Below are 20,556 nucleotides of genomic sequence, written 5' to 3'. Positions count from 1 at the left end.
AGGCTGAGCCATGACCTCTGCATGTATGTTGGGAGGAGGACTGTCAGGGTTTGAGGGCCAGTCATGTGACCATGGCCACGTTCTTGCCCTCTCTAGGCTTCAGCTTCCTCAACTGGAAACAGAAACAGTCACCATCTGGCCCCAGCATCCTGGACAAGGTGGTCATAAGGATTAGAGACACCGATTCACAGTGCTGAGAAAAATTGCCCGCACAATGTAGGGCTTAACAAATAGGAACTATTATTCTCATGAGAAGAAAGTAGGCTGTGGGTTAGGTAGAGGCACTTGGGCATTGCCATGGGATGTCTGTGGGGCCTTATTCTTGCTCCTTATCTCCTGCAGACTCCATCCTGGCTCCCTGGGGCCTGGGCACCCTCTGAGTCCTGGGCATGACAAGCTGGTAGGGTCTGTGTCATCCCTGCGCCCAGCTGCACTTCCTCTGTTGGCTCCTGGAAGTCAGGGTCTTGTGTCGTCCACTTTGTTACCCAACCGTACGAGAGTCCCTGTCGGGGAACTGGCATGTTACATCCATGAGCTTACGAGCCCTGAGAGGGAGGCCTCACTGAACAATTTCTAGCTGAGGTAACTGAGGCCCATCGAGGGTAGGTGAGGTTCTCAAGGACACCTGCCCAGAAGTAGTGAAGCTGGACTCCAAACCAGACCATCAGATGCCAGCGTTTGTGCTCTTTTCTCTGGTAAGCTCCCTTCAGGGATAGGTCATTTAATGCCTACTTTACAGATGAGGAAACTGAGGCTCAGAGTGGGTGAGCCACACAGCCAGGAAGTGGTACCTGCACCCCAGATTCAAGACTTCCTCCTCCCTTTCCTCCCTCTTCCCGGCAGGGCCCCTCCAAGTTGGAGGAGTTTCCCAAGGGGGATCCTGGCTCCTGGCTCTAGCCTGGCCCAGTCTTCCCAGGCCAAAGAGTGTCCATTTTCTTGCAAGTAAAAAGGTGGGTTGTTCTCTGGGCTCCACTGTCTGGGCATCATCTAATAACTTCCTCTCTGAGACCCCCTTTGTAAAATGTCCTTAGCATGGTCCTTTGGAAACCTGGTCAGCAGGAAGCTCTGGGGTGCCCTGGCCCTGGGGGAGGCAGGTGCTGCTTGCACACCCATCAGCAGGCTTGTTGCGTGGGACCAAGGCAGGAAGTGTGGGTTCTGCCTGGTATGGGGGGGTCAGGCCTGTGTATGGGGAAGAGATCTGGGAAGGATCCCTAGGAGGTGACAGGTGGGCTTGGAATTGGAAGGTAAGGAGAAGTTTGCTAGGTTGATGTCAAGGGAAAAAGGGAAGACCAAGCAGCGGGCCCGGCTCTTGCAAAGTCCCAGAGAAGTGAGAGTTCATTCACTGGCCCCCTGCCTCGTCTCCCAAAAGTGTCCATCAGAATCTCCTAGAATCAGGACCGGCTACATAATTTGTGGGGCCCAGGGCAAAACTGTAGGGCCTGTTGTCCACAAATTATTAAGGATTTCACAAGGGTGGCCCTAGAGCAGTAAACCAAAGTGGGTCCCTCTGAGCTTGGGGCCCTGTGCAGCTGCCCGTGAAGCCAGCCCTGCCTAGATTAAGTGAAGAACTGAGTTCACGTGCAGGCTCCACCAGCCACTGACTGGCCCAGTGACCTTGGGCAAGTCCCCCATCACCCTGTGAGTCTCATCTGCCCAAGGGAGAGATGTTGCCTTCCCCCCAGCAGCAGAAACCTCAGCGGTGCCAGCATCCAGCTTGTCTCAGGCATCCAGGTTCAGTGGCTTCAGTGAGGGTGGGATTACAGCTCCTCCTGTCAGGCAGTGGTGTTTGAGGGTCCTCTGATGTGCCCCGTCTACCTTTTCAGCCCTGTCCCTGCATACTTCAGAAACCTGTTTTTTTTTGTGCTTTTCCAAATCCACAGGGGCAGAGGGGGCTGGGGGCTGCTCTGTGTTTTATTTGCAGAGTCTTCTGCCTCGTTGCCCCTTGCCTGCCCTTCTCTGCTTGGCAAACTCACTCCTGTGGGTCAGATGCCATGGAGCCTTCTCTGACCCCAGCCCCTCCCTCCCGACCTTTGCCCTGTGACCCCTCCAGTAGCTACAATGACCTCTTGTACTGTAGAGTTCTCTAGAGTGTGTAAGCTCTTTCACACCCCATCAGACCAATGAGAAAGCCCTTGAACCGTCCTATTTCCTTTACCGGACTGGAAAACAGAGACTCAGAAGTTCAACCCCCAGCCTAGCTCCTGGGCTGAGGTCAGGCCCACATCAGGAAGGGGTACAGGTAGTGGCAATGGAGGGTGGCATCTGGGCTCTGCTCTGGGGCAGCTTGGCATTTCAGCATTTTGCAAGACTGGCTTTCCCCTGGGAAAGAGCCCCAGCCCCTGGCCCAGGAGAGGCCCCACAGGTGTCTGGGTTGGTGAAGAGGAGGCAGTGAGCCAGAGGTCTGGCCAGCTGGAGTACACAAGCCCCAGCCCTGCCCCTACCTGTGGGTGACTTGGCCCGCTTCCCTCCACCTGGTGGACTGGAGCCAGGAGTGTGTGGTGCTGAGGCTCAGGCAAGGCCCAGAACAAACAGAGGTGAGAAGGCCTCAACCGGTCTGGGACGTGACAACCAGCAAGGTTGGACACAGAGGATGACCCGTCAGGGGCGTGACAGCTGCCCCCTCTGGCTGGCACTCCATGAAAGGTACTCAGAACACCTTTGGTGGATGACTGCACGGGGCACTGACGTGGTGAAGGGCATGGACTCTGGGCCTCGGCTTTGGGGTTTTACAACACTGCCACACTACTGTCTTTGTGACTTCAGATGAGTGGCTTAACCTCTCTGTGCCTCATTTCTTCATCTATAAAATAGGGATAATAGAACCGACCCCACTGAGTTGTGAGGAATTCAATGAAGTCAGCCACATAAACCCTTGCAGCAGTGCCTGGGGCCAGGCTAGTGCTCCACAGCGTATGCATTGACGGTGGGTGAGCAGGCGGGGGTGAGTGTTGGAGCTGATCCCCAGGGGTGTGGGCACACAGGGAGGGACTTGGCTGGATTGTCATTTCAGAGAGGCTGTAGGGGGACAGCGAGGATTGGGGTTGGCCTGGATTTGGGTTTCATATATGGCGATCCCAAACAGTTGTTGATGAGAGCTCCGTGGGCAGGGACCTGGGGTGACAGCCACACTCCCTGGCCAGCCCCTCCAGCCCCGGGTTTGTGGCTTCATACTGACAGCATGAACACCATCAGCTGTCAGTCAACAGGTTTCCAGGGCTACGTGTCGCAAGGCGGGTTTGGGGCTGGCTTTGAAGACCTTGAATGCCAAGCCCAGCTCACAGCGGGCCTGGCCATGGCCACACAGAGCTGGGATCCCAGGGCCCCCATGTGGCATACCTGGCAGTATCCAGCACCAGCTGAGAATGCACACCCTCCTCTCCCTCCCCGGAATTTGTTGCCTGCAGCCCAGGAGGCCTCTCCAGCCCCTGCCTCGGCAGCCAGCCCTGACCCTGCAGCCCCTACCCCAACCTGGAGCTGGAAATAGTCCATAGCCCGTTGGTCACTCCTGCCCGATGTGGGATGCCCTCTGGGATAGCAGGGTGGGCCACTGTGCTCACGGGCTCTCTGAGCAGTACTTTCGTTCAAGCCTCAGTCCTGCTGCAGGCCTGCTGTGTGACCTCGGACAAGTCGCTGTCCCTCTCTGGACAATTGTTCATTGGTCTGTAAAGCCAGAGGCTCTGCTGGGACAGGTCAGGATTCACAACCTGCAGTGTTCTCAAGGGTCTCAACAACCCAGGGAAGCTGGGATTATCCCACTGTGTGGAAGAGGAAACTCATAAAGCAAAGAGAGGTTAAGAAATGTATCCAGGGTCACAGAGCTATTGGTGGAGCTGAGATTCAGTCCAGTTTTACCTGACACAATAATATGTGTTTTCCCCACTACATCAAACTGTCTCTGGTAGGTACATGTGTGTTTGCTGGGTGAACTATTCACTCCGTCAGCCACAGTGGGTCAAACACTTACTGGGCTCCAGCACTGTGCTAGGCACTGGCATTCAAAAGTGAATCTTTGAGCATCGGCCGAGCACAGCCCTGGGCTTGAGTGGAGGTCACACAGTCTACAGTGCAGCGTGTGCTAGATGGGTGCTCTCAGCAGGTGAAGGCAGTAGGAGTTGGGATGGGCAGCTCTTCCCCCATGCTGGAGGAGGCAGCCAGAGGAGACTGCCTGGAGGAGGGGGCTAGATCCCTCCACAGAGGAGTGAAGGAGTAGGGTCTTCCTGGGGTTTCTGCACAACTTGATGGGGTAGGTCTGGAGTCCAGCTGGAGAGGCAGCTTCATTCAGCCACAACTGGAAGCAGGCGCTGAGGCAGCTCCTGGGGGCCACAGAGTTTGACCTTGGTCCTGCAGAGAGTAGGGAGCCAAAAGGGGCAGTGGAGAAGTGGCAGCTCCTCTGTGAAGGCCATGAGGGGTGGGCTGGCCCTGGCCTGCAAGCGGGGGCTCACAGCTCACGCAGAGACTGTTGATCAGGGAGGGGCAGGGCTGGGGCTTGTGTACTCCAGCTGGCCAGACCTCCAGCTCACTGCCTCCTCTTCACCAACCCAGGCACCTGTGGGGCGTCTCCTGGGCCAGGGGCTGGGGCTCTTTCCCAGGGGAAAGCCAGTCTTGCAAAATGCTGAAATGCGAAGCTGCCCCAGAGCAGAGCCCAGGTGCCACCTTCTGTTGCCACTGTCTGCACCCCTTCCTGATGCAGGCCTGACATCAGCCCAGAGGTGGGGCTGGAAGGGAGACATGGACAAACCTGTTCAGTGACATGGTGGGGATAGAGAGGCCCAGAGCCCAGCCCAAGGTCACGCAACATCATCATGGCAGGTGCAGGAGGCCGACAGGCTAGACAGGAGGCATCCTTTTGGGGGCTGAGGGGGCAGCTGGTCTGTTAACCCCGGTTCTCCCAGAGTCTGGTGGGAGCCTTGCTGTTGTGTGTGGTCACCCATGTAGGTGTGTGGGGCTGCACTCACACCCCAGAGACCCCTGACCTTGGCCACCAACAGGGCTCTCCGAGGACAAACTGGGATTTGGTAAACTACGCTGAGAAGGATTCCTTGGGTGTTACTCACCACGGGTGCTTTTCCCTCCCCCTGATGTTTGCTCACCGTCGTCCCCCACCCCCCACTGAGTCCTGGAGGTTGTCTCCCTCTGGTTCAGGAGCCACACACTTAGGGTGTGGACAGCCACGCCCATGCCCTGTGTCCTAGGTCCTAAACCTCCGTGACCTCACGGGGAGGGAGCAGACACTGGGTGGGGCTGCAAGGGTGGCCTCTTTATTTGAGTCATAGCAGCCCGGCCACCTGGGAGAGGAATGGTCTTTAGAAATCATTTGGCCCAGTCTCTCATGGTACAGATGGGGAAACTGAGGCTCAGAGGTAGGAGGGTACACCCCAAAGTGGCCCAGCATGTCACTCCAGGCTTTCAGCTGCGCTCACTGCCACCCTGAACTGCTTCAGATGCTTGGCGGGTGTAGATGCCAGCAGGGCCCAAGACCTACAGCAGTGCTCATGACCCAGCCATGGGGCGCGGGGTCTGCAGAAAGGCAGGACCCACCCCTGAGGAGCTGGGGGCAGAGAGTGTGGAGCTGGGGAAGTTCTGGGGATCTGTGGAGAGCTGAGCAGGGCGCCCTCAGACCTGGCTCTGTTAAGCCTCGTTTGTACTCCGCCTCTTGTAATCACTACCTCCTGCCGAGACCTGCTACCATTAGGGCTTCTCCTCCCATCTGTTTACCCACAGAGCCCAGTGAGGTCTGGAGATTGCAGGCCCAGAGGCCAGGGCAGAGAGAATGCTCTGGAGTCAGGCCTCAATTGGAAAGCTGACAAGATGCAAGGGGGTGAGGAAGGAAAGTGGACTCTGGAAACCAGGGGCCACCCGTGCCCCTCATCAGCCCCTTTGGCCAAGCCACAGCAGGGTGCCCAGTGGCCTGCAGTCCGCGGGAGGCTGCTGGGTCTGTGATACCTAGGGTGAGTTCCAGGGGTTCCGAGGGACTCAGGAGTCAGGGCGGACTTCCTGGAGGAGGGGGAGTTCCAGCTGGTTCCTGAAGAATGAACATGATTGTGAACTGAAAGCATTCTAACCAAAGGGTCCAGCTGGGCCAAAGCCTTGAGGCAGGCACACTGGGGACAGATTCAGTGGGGCTGGATGGAGAGCCACGACTGGGCAGTGAAGGAAATAAGGTTGGCGATGCCCCCTAGAGGCCAGATGGTAGAAGGAGGAGGAAGTTGGTACTGTGTTTCTAACGTGCTCAACATCCCTGAGAGGTTCACTGCCCCCTTCTGTGCCTGTTTCTGTCAGATCTCCTCGGAGCTTTGGGCACCTGGGAGCCACAGCAGGGCAGCACCTCAGTGGGAGAGCCTGCCTTTGGGGAGGATGTGAGCAGGTGCCAGGATCCTAGGCTCCCCCGGGAGCTGGTGGCTCTCCCTCAGCCTGGGAGGATGGGGGATTCAGCCCCTGGGGCAGACTCTCCTGCAGGCTAAGGGTCCAACACCCAGAGTGGACTCCAGAGCTGAGAGTTTGGTGGGGGAGGGGGTGGGCTGAGAGATGGGCTTCCCTTCTCCTTCCTGTGACCAACTGCCTCCTTCCTTCTTCTAGAGAAGCTGTGTGGGGCAAGGATGGGAGTAGGTGGCCCTCCCCAAGGCTTTGGGTGCACTCAGAGCCTGACAGAGAGGAGGTGAGCCTTTGAGCTACGTGTGCTGTACCAGGCTTGTGATTTGCTACAGGCGCTGTGGGTGCCTGGTGCCCCCACGGGTGCAGCCCCTCCCTGTAGCCCTGGGCTCAGCCCAGGTTGTGTTCGCTGAGCCTCCACTGACCCAAGGTGGCCTCTCTCTCACCTTTCCTATCAGCAGAGCAGCAGCCACTGGCCTGGGAGCTCAACTCCTGGTACCCAGGATTTCATACATCCCCCCAGCAGTTTGCACAGCAGCTGGCTCCGGCTCTGTCAGCTTTGGTTCCCACTCGGGAAGCCCAGAATTCTTTCCTGGGATAATACAACAGCCCTTCCACAGCAGGAAGGGCGAGCTGCCCTCATGGCAAAGCCTCTTCCTGAGCCCTGGCTCCTGCACCCTCAAAATAGCAGGTGGGCTTAGCAGGGGCGCATTTTCCAGGGAGGAATTAGAGTCAGAGAAGAGACGGCATGAGACTTGGCCAGCGTCACGTGGCCAAGGCAAGACTCGCCCGGGATTCCAGGCCCTAGTCAAGCTCCTTTGGGGACGGAGCCATGGTTTCTTTTCAGAGCCACAAGCAGATGCTCCAGGGCTTGGGAAGAGGAGGTGGAGGAAGAGAGCTTCTGGGGCCGAGGAGCCCAAGAGAGAGGCCCCAAGTCACTGTCTCTCCTCCTCGGCTCCAGCTACTTTAATTGGCGGGTCCACCAGCGGTGCTGACATTTACCTGGTGGAGAGGTGGGCCTCCTCCCTCTTGAATCAAGATGCTAAAAATAACCGGGCCCAACTTTTCAGGGCCCCTGCTCAGCCAGCGCCTGCTTGCCTGCCTTGGCGACCTTTTTCCTGGGTGCTGGAAGCTAATTGCTTTGTGAGCATTCGGTTCCTTGTGCCAAGGACTTCCTAGGGGTCAGAGCAGGGAGAGCAATGCATGCTCAGCTCCTGAGCCTGAAGAGGGGTCTCTGCAACGCCTACCTATCCCCCAGGTATTGGGGTGATGGGCCCCTGCCCAAACCGTGTTTTCTCCCTGGGTCTAGTACCCTGCCAGACTGGCCACTCTGCCCCTGGATGCTTGAGCCCCTTCCTTGAGCTGCTGGAGTTTCTCCCAGTACCCCTCCTCCTCAGAGTTATCCAGTGCTCACCTTGAGTCCTGTACCATGCCCAACACAGATGTCCAACGTGTGGTCTCCTACCTTCACAGTGCACGTTCATCCTGCAGCCAAGAGGAGCCCAGACTTTGTGGCTGAGCATGTTTAAATCCAGCTGTGCAACCTTAGCACATTTCTGAGCCTCAGTATTCTCATCTCTGAAATGGGCATCATAACTGACTTTGTAGTGTCATTACAAGAATGAAGTGAGGTAACATGCAGGTGTCAGATCAAGAGAGCTGCCTGCCACCCAGTCAGGAGAAAGCCTGAGCACCTCTGGGGGCTTTCCTTTCTCTTGCTTTGTAAATCAACCCTGGAAACTTCATACATATGGTTGATGTGTGTGGACTGGAAGAGGAAGGTCTTAAAGACCTAGGCAGAGGACTGGGGACTTGATCTCCTCAAAAACAGGGGTCCCTTGCCCATTCCTGTGCATGTCCAGCGTGGCCTGCCCCACCTGAGTGTTTGTCCACTTCTTACCCTTGGTCAGTGTGATCAGAATTGTGTCGGCATTGGCCCATGAGTCCCTGGCTGTGGGGTCAGCCCCATGGAAATGGAAGTGGTTTTCTGGGCTCCGTTCTCACCTACTCTGAGAACCTGGGCTGGTGGCTTAGCCCCTCCACGCCTCAGTGTCCTCATCTGAAAACGGGGATAATAATAGCCCCTCCCAATAAGCATTGTGAGATTAAATTAGCATTGTCGGTACGGTGCTTAGGACAGGGCCTGGCATGGGGTGAGCCCTTGGTGTGTGTTCGCTGGTCCTCGTAATGGTCAGACTAGTCGTAGCCATCCGTGGTAATAAAAGTGGCCACTGCCCTTGGTTGAATGATTATTATCAGATGCTGTGTTAGAGGCTAAGCACTTTACTGACATTATTTAACTTAATCTTCGTGACAGTCCTACACAAGGTACTCCTGTAAGCTCTATGTTCCAAATGAAGAAAACCGAGGCCCAGAGAGGTCATACACAGTCTGAAAGTGGCAGCGCTGAAAACCAGAATTCAGATTCAGCCCTGCTAGGTGATCAGCCATTCGGCTTTGCACTGAAATTTTCACATCCTAGAAACCTCTCAGTTCCAGGCCCGCAGGGACAGTTGACGAGCTAGCCCCATCTAATCCTCCATTCCATTGCTATACCCACTGGCCCCCCTGGCCCCCCTCCTCGGCTTTGAGGCTTAGCCCTGTCCTGCCCCTGCTCCCTTCCCACACCTTATAGGTGCCCCTTCTCGCCAGATCATCCTTGCCCATCCCCTGCGGCCTGACTCCAGTCTCCCCATCCAGCTTCCTACCCTCAGCCAGCTGGAGGGGTGTGGGTCGCACCCCATGGGCTCTCTGTGCCCAGGGCTGTGCCTGCAGTTGGCTGGTGGGTCCTGAGCTGCCCGTCACCAGCCTCAGGCTCCCCGATTTGCACGGAGGGCTTTGGCACCTCTGCTCCCAGCCTTCTAGAGGCTTTAGAAAGCTCTTCCTTAAGAGAAGGAAGACTGAGTGAGCCCCCGCCCCCAGCCCTGGCCCCAGGCAGCTGAGAGAGATTGCACCGGCCCTTCCGGTGCATTGATGGAGAGCAGTGCTGACACAGGAGAAAGGTCAGCAGTGGGACAGAGCAGAGCTGGTGGCGGCCTGCCGGCCAGCAGCGCCCTCCCCCAGGTCAGGGCTTCCTGGGGGGAGGGGCCCAGTGCTCCTTGGGATCCTGGTCAATTCGTATTGACTCAGGCAGCCGCTGGTTCAGCGAAGCTGGGCGTCCAAGCCCCCAGAGGGCTGGGGGAGATGCCCGGGTCGTCCTTGGCACCTTCCTCTCCCTCCCCCCACGGTCGATTAGATCCTCCGAGCCATCTCTGGGTTTGTGTCCCCCTCAGCGCCCCCATCCTCTGCTGGCTCTCAGGTCTTAACTCTCTTCCTGCCTCTCAGTTACTGAGCCCTTCCCAGTCGGCCACTACCCTCCCTGGCTCCCCACTGTCACCAGGGATAAAGTGCAAATTCAGAGGCTGACATTAAGGTCCTTCTCGAGCTCAGTGAGGCTGCCCAGAGCTGCTGGTCCTTCCCCAAGGACTGAGTCAGCCGTCCCCACCCTCAGAGGAAGGCTGAGCCTCTCTTGGCTTGGGAGGGGTGGGGATGGGGGTCTCTTCCCCCGAGACATGCCTTTCCAGGACCCAGCCCATTGCTTTCCCTACGCAGGACTCCTGCCCTCTGGGAGAGGTTAGAGGAGGTGTGTGAGGTATCCGGGCACCCTGAGTGCCAGGCCAGTTCTACACCCAGTGCTCCAGCCTCACCCAGACTGTAGGGCCAAGCAGGGCCTGTGACTAGAACATCAGCCCCGTGCGTGGCCCAGCCCACACCATTCCTCATACTCCCCCTTGAACTGCTCAGTGCACCTCATGCCCCAGCTCCCGGTGGGCAGAAGCCATCTTATCCCCAGCTCACATGGACGACAAGCCCCAGTGAGGGCAGGAGGTACAGAGGTTAGTGCACAGTCTCTGGGGTCTGACCCCAGCTCCATCACTCACTAGCTGTGTGACCTCAGGTCGTCACTGAACTCTTGTGAAATGTGGGTAATAATAGTTTCTTCTTCACAAGATGGTGAGATTCATTGAAATGACACATGTTTGTGGGACCCTGGAACATTTTCAGATCCATAAAGCCAGCTTTTGTCATCATCAGCACCGGGGTCCCCAACCCCTGGGCTGCAGACTGATACCAGTCCGCAGACTGTTAGGAACCGGGCGGGGAGCTTCTAGAGAAGCTTCATCTGCCGCTCCCCATCGCTCCCTATCGCTCGCATTACCGCCTGAGCCACCCCACCCCCTGGTCCGTGGAAAAATCGTCTTCCACGAAACCGGTCCCTGGTGCCAGTAAAGGTGAGGGACCGCTTAATCAACACCGTCCTCATCAGGCTGGTGGGTACCGTATCCATGAGATGAGGGCCCTCTCCTCCAAATGGGCTCCTCCTGGTTATTTGAATGCACCTTCCACTTCTGCCCCTCACCGTCCCCTTTATGCCCTTTTTGCCCTTTTTTTCGCAGCACTTCTCTCCCTCATTTCCTAAAATCCCAGGAAGCCCAGCCCTCCCTGGCCTCGTGTTGCCACCTGCATACTTGCCTTGTGCACCCTGTCTGTTGGAGCTGGGCCCGGGATTTATCCTCTGTTTCCCCCACGGCCCCTCACAGGTGCCTCAGGCACAGCAGGTGCCTGATAAAAGTGTGTTCTGTTGAACGGACATTCATGGAGCCAAAGTCACCTGCACGAACAACACAGCAGTGACCAGCTAGGCCCCTGGGCACGTCTGAGACCGGGCCTGAACCGCCTCCCGCTGGGTCATGGCTTGTGCCCACTCTGGCCTCCTCCACGCAGGGTTTTGGGGGAGGCAGGGGGTGGCGTGGGTTTGGGCCGCTGTGTTGGAAGATTTTTCAAGGCTGGTTCCTCTCTGGTCCTCTGGGTCGTCCCTGTGTTTTGTTTGCCTGGGTCCTTTCCCCACCCCCATGCTTCTCTGTTAAACTGTGATATTATATTTAAACAAATCAATTCCATTGCAGAGTCCTTCCTGTCCTAATGATGAGTTTGCAGCACAAATGCCATTGATTCCTCACAGCCCTGAAAACCAGTTGATGAATAGCACTGGGCTTGTCTTTGGAGAGGCACTTAGAGCAGCTCTGGGCAGCCCCCTTGTTCCCCGCCCACACTGCCCCCCATCACCACCCCACCCCCGCCCGACATTTCACAGCTGCTGCAGTGGGGCTGAGGCTGTGTGATGAAAAGCAGGACCCTCAGCATCCTCCTCCAGGGGTGGAATGTCATCACCAGGGGCCCGGCCCCTGGTGCTGGTGAAACAGTCATAGCGGGGAATTGTATTGATTTTGGCCAAAGGCAGGAGCGCAACTTACAAAGCAGAGAAGCAGTGCGGTGTGATCTTTGTCTTTCCTTACAAGTTCAGAGCATGGTCCTGAGTGACAGCAGGTAACAGCTCAGGCAAAGCTCAGGTTTCCAGACCTTGATGGGGCTGCTGGGTTGCTGCTTTTTTAAAGGGGCGGTTCAGAGGTGAGGGAGCTATCCCCACTGGGAAGCGTGAAACTTCCCTTTGTGAAACCCTTCCCAACCTCCAGTGTCAAAGTCAGACCACTGCTCAGGGCTTTGCCCTTCAGATCACTGCCGGGATCACGGCTTGTTTGAGTTTTGTAGTAACCCCAGGGCTTGGGTGGACAGGAATTTTTGTTCCCAACTTTGAGCCGGGCGGCCTGAGTCATGGGCAGTCACTGGAGAGGGACGGTCAGCTGCCACACAAGCCCGTGAGTTGGGCTGGGGTGAGGCAGGAGGCAACAGCTGGGACTGGGGCAAACTGGAGTGCCTGCCTCACCTACATCCCTAAAAGTTAACCCCATGCCCGTAAAACTCTCCAGGATGGGGCTGTGAGCTGGACTGGGCACTGCTTCTCCCTGAGTCTAGTTCAGGCCTTTGTTTTGCAGACAAAGATGTGGCCCAGAGTTGGGAATGGCTCTTCAAGGTCACAGCGCAAGGCAGTGGTGGAGCTGGGGTTTGAACCCCAGATGGGGGGCAAGGCCTCTCAGGCAGTGCTGGCTCCCCTCCCCACCAGCAGTTAGGGTTGGGGGCAGGGCAGGGGCTCTGTTGTAGGGGAAGACAGGCCCCTCACTCAGGAGACCCAAGAGTGGCCCAGCGTGCCCCCCTTCCCTTGGCCCTCAGAGCTGTCACCCTCCCTCCCTTCCTCCCTGCAGACAAACCTCCTGTCCCTCCTAATCAGGTTAGCCTCCTGCTCCATGCTCGCTCTGCTGAGCTGGACCAGCTGCCTCTAATGGCCTGTCGACCTGGCCCTCCCCCGGCTCTGGGGTGGGGGAGGGGATGCTCAGAAAAGAACTGTGAGTGGGAAGGGGCTGCCCGACTTCCTCGATTCAGACCTTTCCACAGCTTCTAGGACTAAGTCCAAACCCTTAGCCTGGCATCCAAGACTCATCGAAATGAGGCCCCTGCTTATTTTTCCAGTCTCCACGGCCCTGAGGCACTCTTTGCTACAGTTGCAGAATGCTGTTTTTATTTCCCGGCTTTTGCACATGCAGGTCCTTTTGCTACTTCCCAACTTCTCAGAAAACTCCTATGCGTCCTGCAAAACCCAACTCTTGTCTCTTCTTCTGGGCTGCCTCCTCTCAAGACTCCTGCCTCTGTCTCCCACTGGATGCTCCACTGATCTGGAACTTAAACCCACTGTGTTTGGGTGCATTATTTCCTAGACCTGCTTCCCCTTGATTCCCTGGAGGAAAGGGAGAGCATTATAGAGAATATGCCTCAGGGTGCAGCACAGAGAAGTGCTTAGTGAAGAGATAGGGCCAGCAAAGAAGAGAGAAGTGGGGACCGGGGAGGGAAAGAGACAGACAGGAGTGCACAGAACAGCTGCTCCCAGCCCCTCCACACTGCTCTAGCCTACTTCCTGCCAGGGAGGCCATTCCCAGCGACACATGTGGGGCCTGAAATAGACATGTGGGGGCCATGGTGGTGCACTTTCACAGCCTAGTGCTAAGCACCATCCCCCCCCCATTCCCTGGGCACAGAAGCTCCTCTCCCAGGGCCCTGCCCCTGCCGCCACGACCCCTCCCCCAGCAGTGCCCAGGCCTCGCCCCTCTGTTCCTGCTAACTTTGTTTTATAAATAAACTATATAAATAGGCTCCTCTGATTCCTCGGAGCACACAGCATTTAAGGACCGGGGCACTGCTGCAAAAGCATAATTGTACTACCGAATCCATCAGCTGCCTAATTACCATTCATTTTGCATTTATTTCTGCTAATTAAAAAGAGAGAAACTCCTAACAACTTTTACGTAAATACTATATTTGTTCTATGTAAAGATGGGATGCTAATTCGCTGGTGATTAGCTGATTATCTAATTTTATAGCTGTCACACATGCTGGCCCTGTCTCCCCTTTGCACCCCAGATGCCACTTGAGGGCCCCGATCAGATGTGGGAGGAAAGAGTCCAGGGAGGTCCACATAGGTGGTTAGAGGGTCTGTCTGAAGCCCAGAGGTCACATGGATCACCACACATCACCAGGGTTCAGGGGGGCTGCAGTCTGACCGATAAAGCTGGGAGGAACCATTGGCTCATCCACTGTTTCTGTACAGATGGAGAAACTGAGGCTCAGAGAGGTCCAGCGTCCCCAAGTCAGACAGTGATAGAGATGACCCCCGACCCAGGTGTTTGGGCTCCTCCTCTAGTGCTCCCTCTGTGTAGAGCTACTGTCAGGAGGAATTTGCAGGCTCTGTTTGCAGCTGGAGAAATATCTGGACCAAAGTCCAGCCCAAGTGGAAGAAAGAAGTAGTCTGGTCTGAGCCCATGGCCCAAAGCAAACCCTCCACATGCCCTTCTGGGAACCTCTGCCTCCTCCCACTTCCCCAGCCAGCCAGGGTTCTGTCCTACAGCCTCCTGACCTCACTTACCGTGGCTCACTCTCCCAGCCCAGGCCTTGTACACTGTGGACCACCGGGACCCGTGTGAGGGTCTGAATCTCAAATCGTAACATTATGTGTTTATTTTCATGTGAATTACGAACAAATATTATTAGTACGTCAAACCTGTGATTTTACAGACAATATTGCTTTAGATTAGGTTAAATAAAACGAAAGTGATTGGTTCAAAGCAAAGTGATTTAAAGGACAATATGTGAACGATGTAGATGAAACATGATGTGGTTTAAAGTTTCTAATAACTGAAGTCAGGGACACACTCGTGGAGGGTCTGAGAATACAGGTCAGGGGCCAAGCGGCGAGGCTGGGGTCAGCAGCAGGAACCCGAGGGCAGGGTTGGCCAGTCTCTGGCCTGTAGGCCACCACTTCCCTATCTCATGGCCAAGCCGACAGTACCTCTGCATCACGCCCTTCTCCCCAGCCCTGTGGTCAGTGGGAATTAGCCCACCACAGAGGACTCCTCTGCCCTAGAGGCAGTTTAAACGGGACTCTCGGGGCTTCCCTGGTGGCGCAGTGGTTGAGAGTCCGCCTGCCTTTGCAGGAGACGTGGGTTCGTGCCCCGGTCCGGGAAGATCCCACATGCCACGGAGCGGCTGGGCCCGTGAGCCATGACCGCTGGGCCTGCGCGTCCGAAGCCTGTGCTCCGCAACGGGAGAGGCCACAACAGTGAGAGGCCCGCGTACCGCAAAACAAAAACAAAAACAAAAAAAACAACAAAAAAAAGAGTAAACGGGACTCTCGTTTCAGGGAGGCCAGGAAGTCAGACTCTGCTCCCTCTCATACCGCCTGACCAGGTGTGGGTGACTTCTTGGGCTCCCTGGCCAGCCTGCCTCCCCAGGCATTGGTGGGTGAGACCCAGTCTCACCACTCTCTCTGACGACTCCACTCTCTCTTCCTGGACAGTCTGAAAATAGCCAGTTCTAGACGTAAAGGGAGAACGGCTTCCACTAGACCAGGTGTCATCTGGGCTTGGAGACAGGTCAGGGCCAGGGTCAGCACGGCCCGCTGGAAATCCCCGAGGCCAGGGTTCCGGTCCTGGCTGCCGCTCTCTGGAGCATCAGTCCCCTCCTCTGTAGACTGGGAGATCGCTGTGCTTTCCTCCCAGGGTTGCTGAAGGGATTCTGAGAGCCACATGCAGAACCCCTCAGAGGAGCACTCGGTGTAGCTGGTGGTGAGCCCGATTCCTGGCCCGGGCCCCCCCCCCCTCGGCCTCCCACCTGCCGCCACGGTGTCTGTGCGAGGTGACCTGCTGCCACCAGAGATCTCCCGCTCATCTGCCCTTTTATCGCCCTGTGCACAATCAGGGGAAGCCTGGAAGGCCACAGGGGCGCGGGCAGATGGAAAACAAAGAGAGAACAAAGGCGCTGCTCTCAGGAGGCCAAAAGGCAGGGGGCCTCCTCCCGCCACTGCCGCCTGGCCAGCTTGTCCCACGAGCGCCGGGCCTCGGCCACCCTAGGCTGCAGGCCACCTGCCCCGCCCCTCCAGAGCCTAGCTCTAACCTCACGTGGGGTCCCCACTTGCTGGGTGACCCTCGGAAAGTCACTCCTCTCCAAGGCACCTTTTTCTTGTCTGTAAATGAGGAAGTGGTGGGACAGCTTGCTGTGTGATCTCCAACAGACCCTGCCCCTCCCACCCCTGCTGGGGTCTCTTCGGGGACAGGCCGACCCATTTCTCAGGCACTCCCCACCCCCTGGTCCTAGAAGGTCAAGTTGGGTGCCCACTTCTGCCCACAGAGAGGACCCCAGTGTGCCCTGGGCCGAGTGAGGCCAGCAGGAGGCCCCTGTTTACAGCCAAGATCTTGGTGCTGGGTGTAAGCATTGGCGTGGAATGAATGAACGGTTTTCTCAGAAGGGGGCTCAGCTGTCGGCCTTTTGGTCGCTGCTTGCTGTCAGAGCCTCTGAGGGAGGGGGACTCCTGGGCCCTCCAGAGCAGTAGCAAAGAGGAGTGGTTGAGGGCTCATAAGAGCCCCAAGGCCAGGTTATCTGGGTTCATATTCTAGCTGTGTGACCTTGGGCTGCTTTCTTAACCTTGCTGTATCTGTGTCCTCATCTGTTAAAATGGTGTAGTTCCTATCTCATAGGCTGTGTTGAGATTAAATGAGTTAACTCACAGAAAGGACTTAGTACCAGATAAAGGTCCATTAATGTTGGGCATTGCTGTTATCAGTTTCAGCACTATTATTGTTTAGAGGTGGACTTAATGGGAAGCTCATGCAGCTTCAGCCCCCAGGCTCCGCCCCTGCACCGCCTGGGTGAAGGTGGACGTTTTGCCGGCAGCTGGGCAGGGTTCTAGCTGGGGAAGGGTGGCAGATTGCCATCAGGAGCATTTCTGTGTAAGCATTTCTGGTAAATTGTTTAAAGGGGCCTGGCTTCCTAAGGCTCTAGGAATTTGCTATTTCTTTTCTCATTCTGAACATGTATTTGTAGGGAATTCCCTGGCGGCCCAGTGGTTAGGACTCTCACTTTCACTGCCAGGGCCCGGGTTCAATCCCTGGTCAGGGAACTAAGATTCCGTAAGCCGTGCGGCACAGCTAAAAAAAAAAAAAAAAAGTATTTGTAATTGTATATGTATCTCCAAAACAGTATAAGCTTTGGGTCCTGCAAACCTGGACCGTCCCCTGCTCATTCCCGTTACCTTGATTATATTTCTGGGGCCTGGCCCTGTGCTGCCCACCTTGTGGCCCCCCGGGAGGATGGATGCGGCCTTGCGGCTGGAGGGATCTAACTTCTTGCCCTGTGGCCAGCTGTGTATGCACCCCAGACTGTGGTCTATACTCCACACTCCAGGTCAAGGGAGCCCCAAGGAGGGCAGGCAGGGAGAATGGGACCCTCTCCTGAAGAAGACCCTGGATGTTCAGTGCACAGAGGCCTGTGCCCAGGGCCCGAGGGCCCCTGCACTGCAGACTGGAGCCCTATCCCCTACCTCCTCCCTCCCCCCATGCTGGGCAGGCAGGCGCAAGGGGCGGTTGGGGCCGTGGGAAGCAGGCTGTTGAGTTGGAACAGTTGCCCTGGAGGCTGTGGCCGAGGGGGCTGGCTTTGCGCCAAGCCCCAGGTTTAGTATCAGGTAGGTGGAGACCTGGGATGGCCCCTGCCCTCTGAGAGCTCTTGAGGTAGCTGGAACCACAAGATTTGCACCTGGAGGGGTGAAGAATAGGCAGGGGAGGTGGTATTAGACCCTGTCGCATCAGGCATCTCAGAGAGGGGTCGAGAGAGCCCAGAGGTCGTGAGGGCTGGATGCCTGGGGAGGGCCTTCTGGAGGACGGGCCCTCGCCTGGGGACGCCCCCAGAGGAGTGGGCGCCGTGGGCCCTGGCGCCTCTACCCGCAGCAGGGCCTCCCAGCCCGGGCTCTGACAGGGACATTTATAACTCACAGCTGTGCGGTCCTGGGCCCAACTGACTGTGGTAAAGCGATCAGGCTGCAGGAAGTCGAGTCCTGAGGCCACTCCCCACCCCGACCCTACACTCTCCTTCACCTCCTGACACCCACATCCTGTTCTGGGCGGGAGGGGCGGGCAGCTGGGGCATGGGACCGGGGCCCAGCCAGGGGTCCCCGAGCTGGAGAAAATGGAGAAGCTCAGTGAAGCCCCCGAGCTGTGAGGCAGAGCCTCCAGGATCACCAGGGTCTACCCTTCAAGGCACACGTGGGGAGACCCAGGCCCAGAGAGTGCCAGAGGCCACCCAAAAGCCCACGGGAGCCGAGGAGCGAGGGCTCAGGCTGCGGGGCTCAGGGGTGTGCTCTGTGCTTCCAAATCTTAACTGGAGAAGGGATGAAGCTTCTAGCCCCTGCTGACCAACGCCAGCCTGGGGGAACCTGGTGGAAGGGGGCGGAGGTGAACCAGAGGCCTCAGAAGTTGCTGGGAAGAGGAGCGGAGGCTGCTTGGACCCTGGGGCTCTGCCCAGCTTGTAGCCCTCCGTTGGAATATCCCATCCTGAGACCAAATACCTCACAAGGCCCTGTGCCTGTCCACCTAGATTCTCAGAGCAGAATTCACATTCGGGGAAAGGAATGGTCTCGCCCAGTGCTGGGAAGGACAGTAGGAAGAGCTTCCAGCATACCATGTTTTTGACCCCCTTACCTCCCTTGGCCTGACTTGCTAACCTATTCTTGGACTCCTCTGGCCAACCACCCCTCCCCCACGCCTCTTTCTCCTTCCGTGCAAGAAGAGGGATGATAAATGATAGTGAGTTTGCCAGAGCTTGGCCCACATAACTCTGGTAATCTGTGACACGATTTTAGAATTAGTACCTGAAAGAACATAGATGTTTGTTTCATTAGTTGTATATTTATTAAGGTATATTAGAAATATATAACTAGCATATCAAACCCGTGATTTCACAGATATGTTCCCTTTGGACAAGGCCAGATTCATTAGAGCTAAAAAAAAGTGCATTGAAGTAGAGGCAAGTATTAATTAAGTCATCATATGGACAGGACTCAGCTTGGACCCAGGGTCATGAAGGGCATAGGAGAAGGCCTGAAGTTTGGGGGACACCGGGGCTCTTTTCTGCTTTAAACTCTGTTCCTGGGCCTCCTCCAGGACTCTGGGCCTCAGTCCTTTTTTAAAAAATTAATTAATTAATTAATTAATTAATTTTTGGCTGCGTTGGGTCTTTGCTGCTGCGTGTGGGTTTTCTCTGGTTGCGTCGAGCGGGGGCTACTCTTTGTTGCGGTGCACTGGCTTCTCATTGCAGTGGCTTCTCTTGTTGCAGAGCAGGGGCTTTAGGTGCACCGGCTTCTGTAGTTGCAGCAGGCAGGCTCAGTAGTTGTGGCTCGTGGGATCTACAGCACAGGCTCAGTCGTTGTGGCTCATGGGCCTAGTTGCTCCACGGCATGTGGGATTTTCCCAGACCAGGGCTCGAACTCGTGTCCCTTGCATTGGCAGGCGGATTCTCAACCATTGCGCCCCCAGGGAAGCCCCGGGGCCTCAGTCTTAGGCGAACCGTCCAGCCCCACAGGTAGGAGGGGATGAGCGGGCCGTGAGCTGGGTTTCCGAGGAGGTGTACACACATAAAATGACGCCAGGTGCTCGTCAGAGATCCGGTGAACGATTCCTAATGAGGAAAGAACCCAGGCAGGGGTCGAAGAGTGGCTTTGGAAGTGGCTGCCAACCGGCTGGCCGTGTGAGATAATTCCCCGAAGCCAGGCATGGTGCAGAGAGAACACCGAGGGCTTAGAGGCCCGGCTAAAAATACCCCCGACAGCTTCTCCCTGTCACCGTGCCTGGGGCCGCACAGGAAGGCCCTGGCTTTCTACCTTTCTCACCAGGAAGAAAAAGACAACAGCACAAAGGCCCCCCGAGCCCCAGAAAAAACAAAACTTACATAGATTGCACGTTTTTTTTAAGAATGCCACCAGGAGGAGTTGGCTTGCCAGGTGGCTTGCACCGCAGGGTGGGGAAGACAGCTGGCTCCGATAAATCAGGCATCCCGGGGCATGCTTAAGTGGCCCAAGAGGCCTCCAAGATTAGCCCGCAGGTGGGGACAGAGGTGGGAGGGAGTGGGCTGCCGCCTGTGCCCTTGGCCACTCACACGTGTTCTGTCTCTCTCCCTGCGTACCCAGGACGAGGAGGAGGAGGCCCGTTGGCATCAGACCAATGCTGCGAGGGGTGTGAGGATTAGAGCCGCCGTCCATCACTCAGCTGCCAGACCTAGAAAGGTAATACCAGACCCCCGACGCCCTGATGCCTGGGCTGCACTGCCCCCTTCACCTGAAACCTGGCCGGGGCAAGGCGGGGCAACCGGTCGTGATGGGGCAGGGCCAGAGCCAAGGGTTATCAGCCTTTTCGCCCAGCCCTTCTTGCCCTGGGCTTCCGAGCTTCTCTGTAATACCTTGTGTGTGTCCAGCACAAAATGCTTCTGGGCTTCAGTTTGTCCATCTCTAAAATGGGTCCTCCATTGACTCCAATTCTCGAGGATTCTGTGAACCACTTGGGCCTCCTTGTTATTTGGAGTTAAGCCATCTTTGCAACCTGGCTCAGTTTGAACTCTGGGGGCATAGCCAAGGGTCCTAGCCCTTGGGGGTATAGCATTAAGGCCACAGTGTCTGTAGGGCCAGACAGGGTTTGAGAAGGGAGGATTTTCCAAAGCAGCCCTGGCTGGAGATGTGTCTCACTGGAGCTGTGACTGCGGTCTCCTTTGTGGCAGGATTTGAAACTCCAGAGTGATCTCCCTGGCAGCTCTGGGCAAGAATTATCATCTACATTTTCAGACCGGGAGACCAAGGCACAGGGAAGTTAATGGGCCTGCAGGGGTTCACACAGCAAGCTCTGGCCACACCGTAGCAGCTCAGCTTTATCCTATTCGCTCTGT

The 20,556-nt window shown here is 56.5% G+C and overlaps 1 protein-coding gene across 3 annotated transcripts in view; it reads left to right on the top strand.

Moving 5' to 3' along the window:
* The window catches only part of ZMIZ1 (zinc finger MIZ-type containing 1), a 234,402-nt gene that overhangs the window by 46,014 nt on the left and 167,832 nt on the right, over window positions 1–20,556 (top strand). For all 3 annotated transcript variants that reach the window (XM_081237855.1, XM_081237854.1, XM_081237853.1), the window contains exon 3: window positions 19,808–19,903. The gene's annotated coding sequence lies outside the window, so the exon portion shown is untranslated. The remainder of the gene's footprint in view (window positions 1–19,807; window positions 19,904–20,556) is intronic.

Source organism: Mesoplodon bidens (genome assembly GCF_964165515.1).
Source record: "Mesoplodon bidens genome assembly, chromosome: 1".
In the NCBI taxonomy this organism is placed as follows: Eukaryota; Metazoa; Chordata; class Mammalia; order Artiodactyla; family Ziphiidae; genus Mesoplodon; species Mesoplodon bidens.
This window is presented reverse-complemented; position numbering and strand designations above follow the sequence as displayed.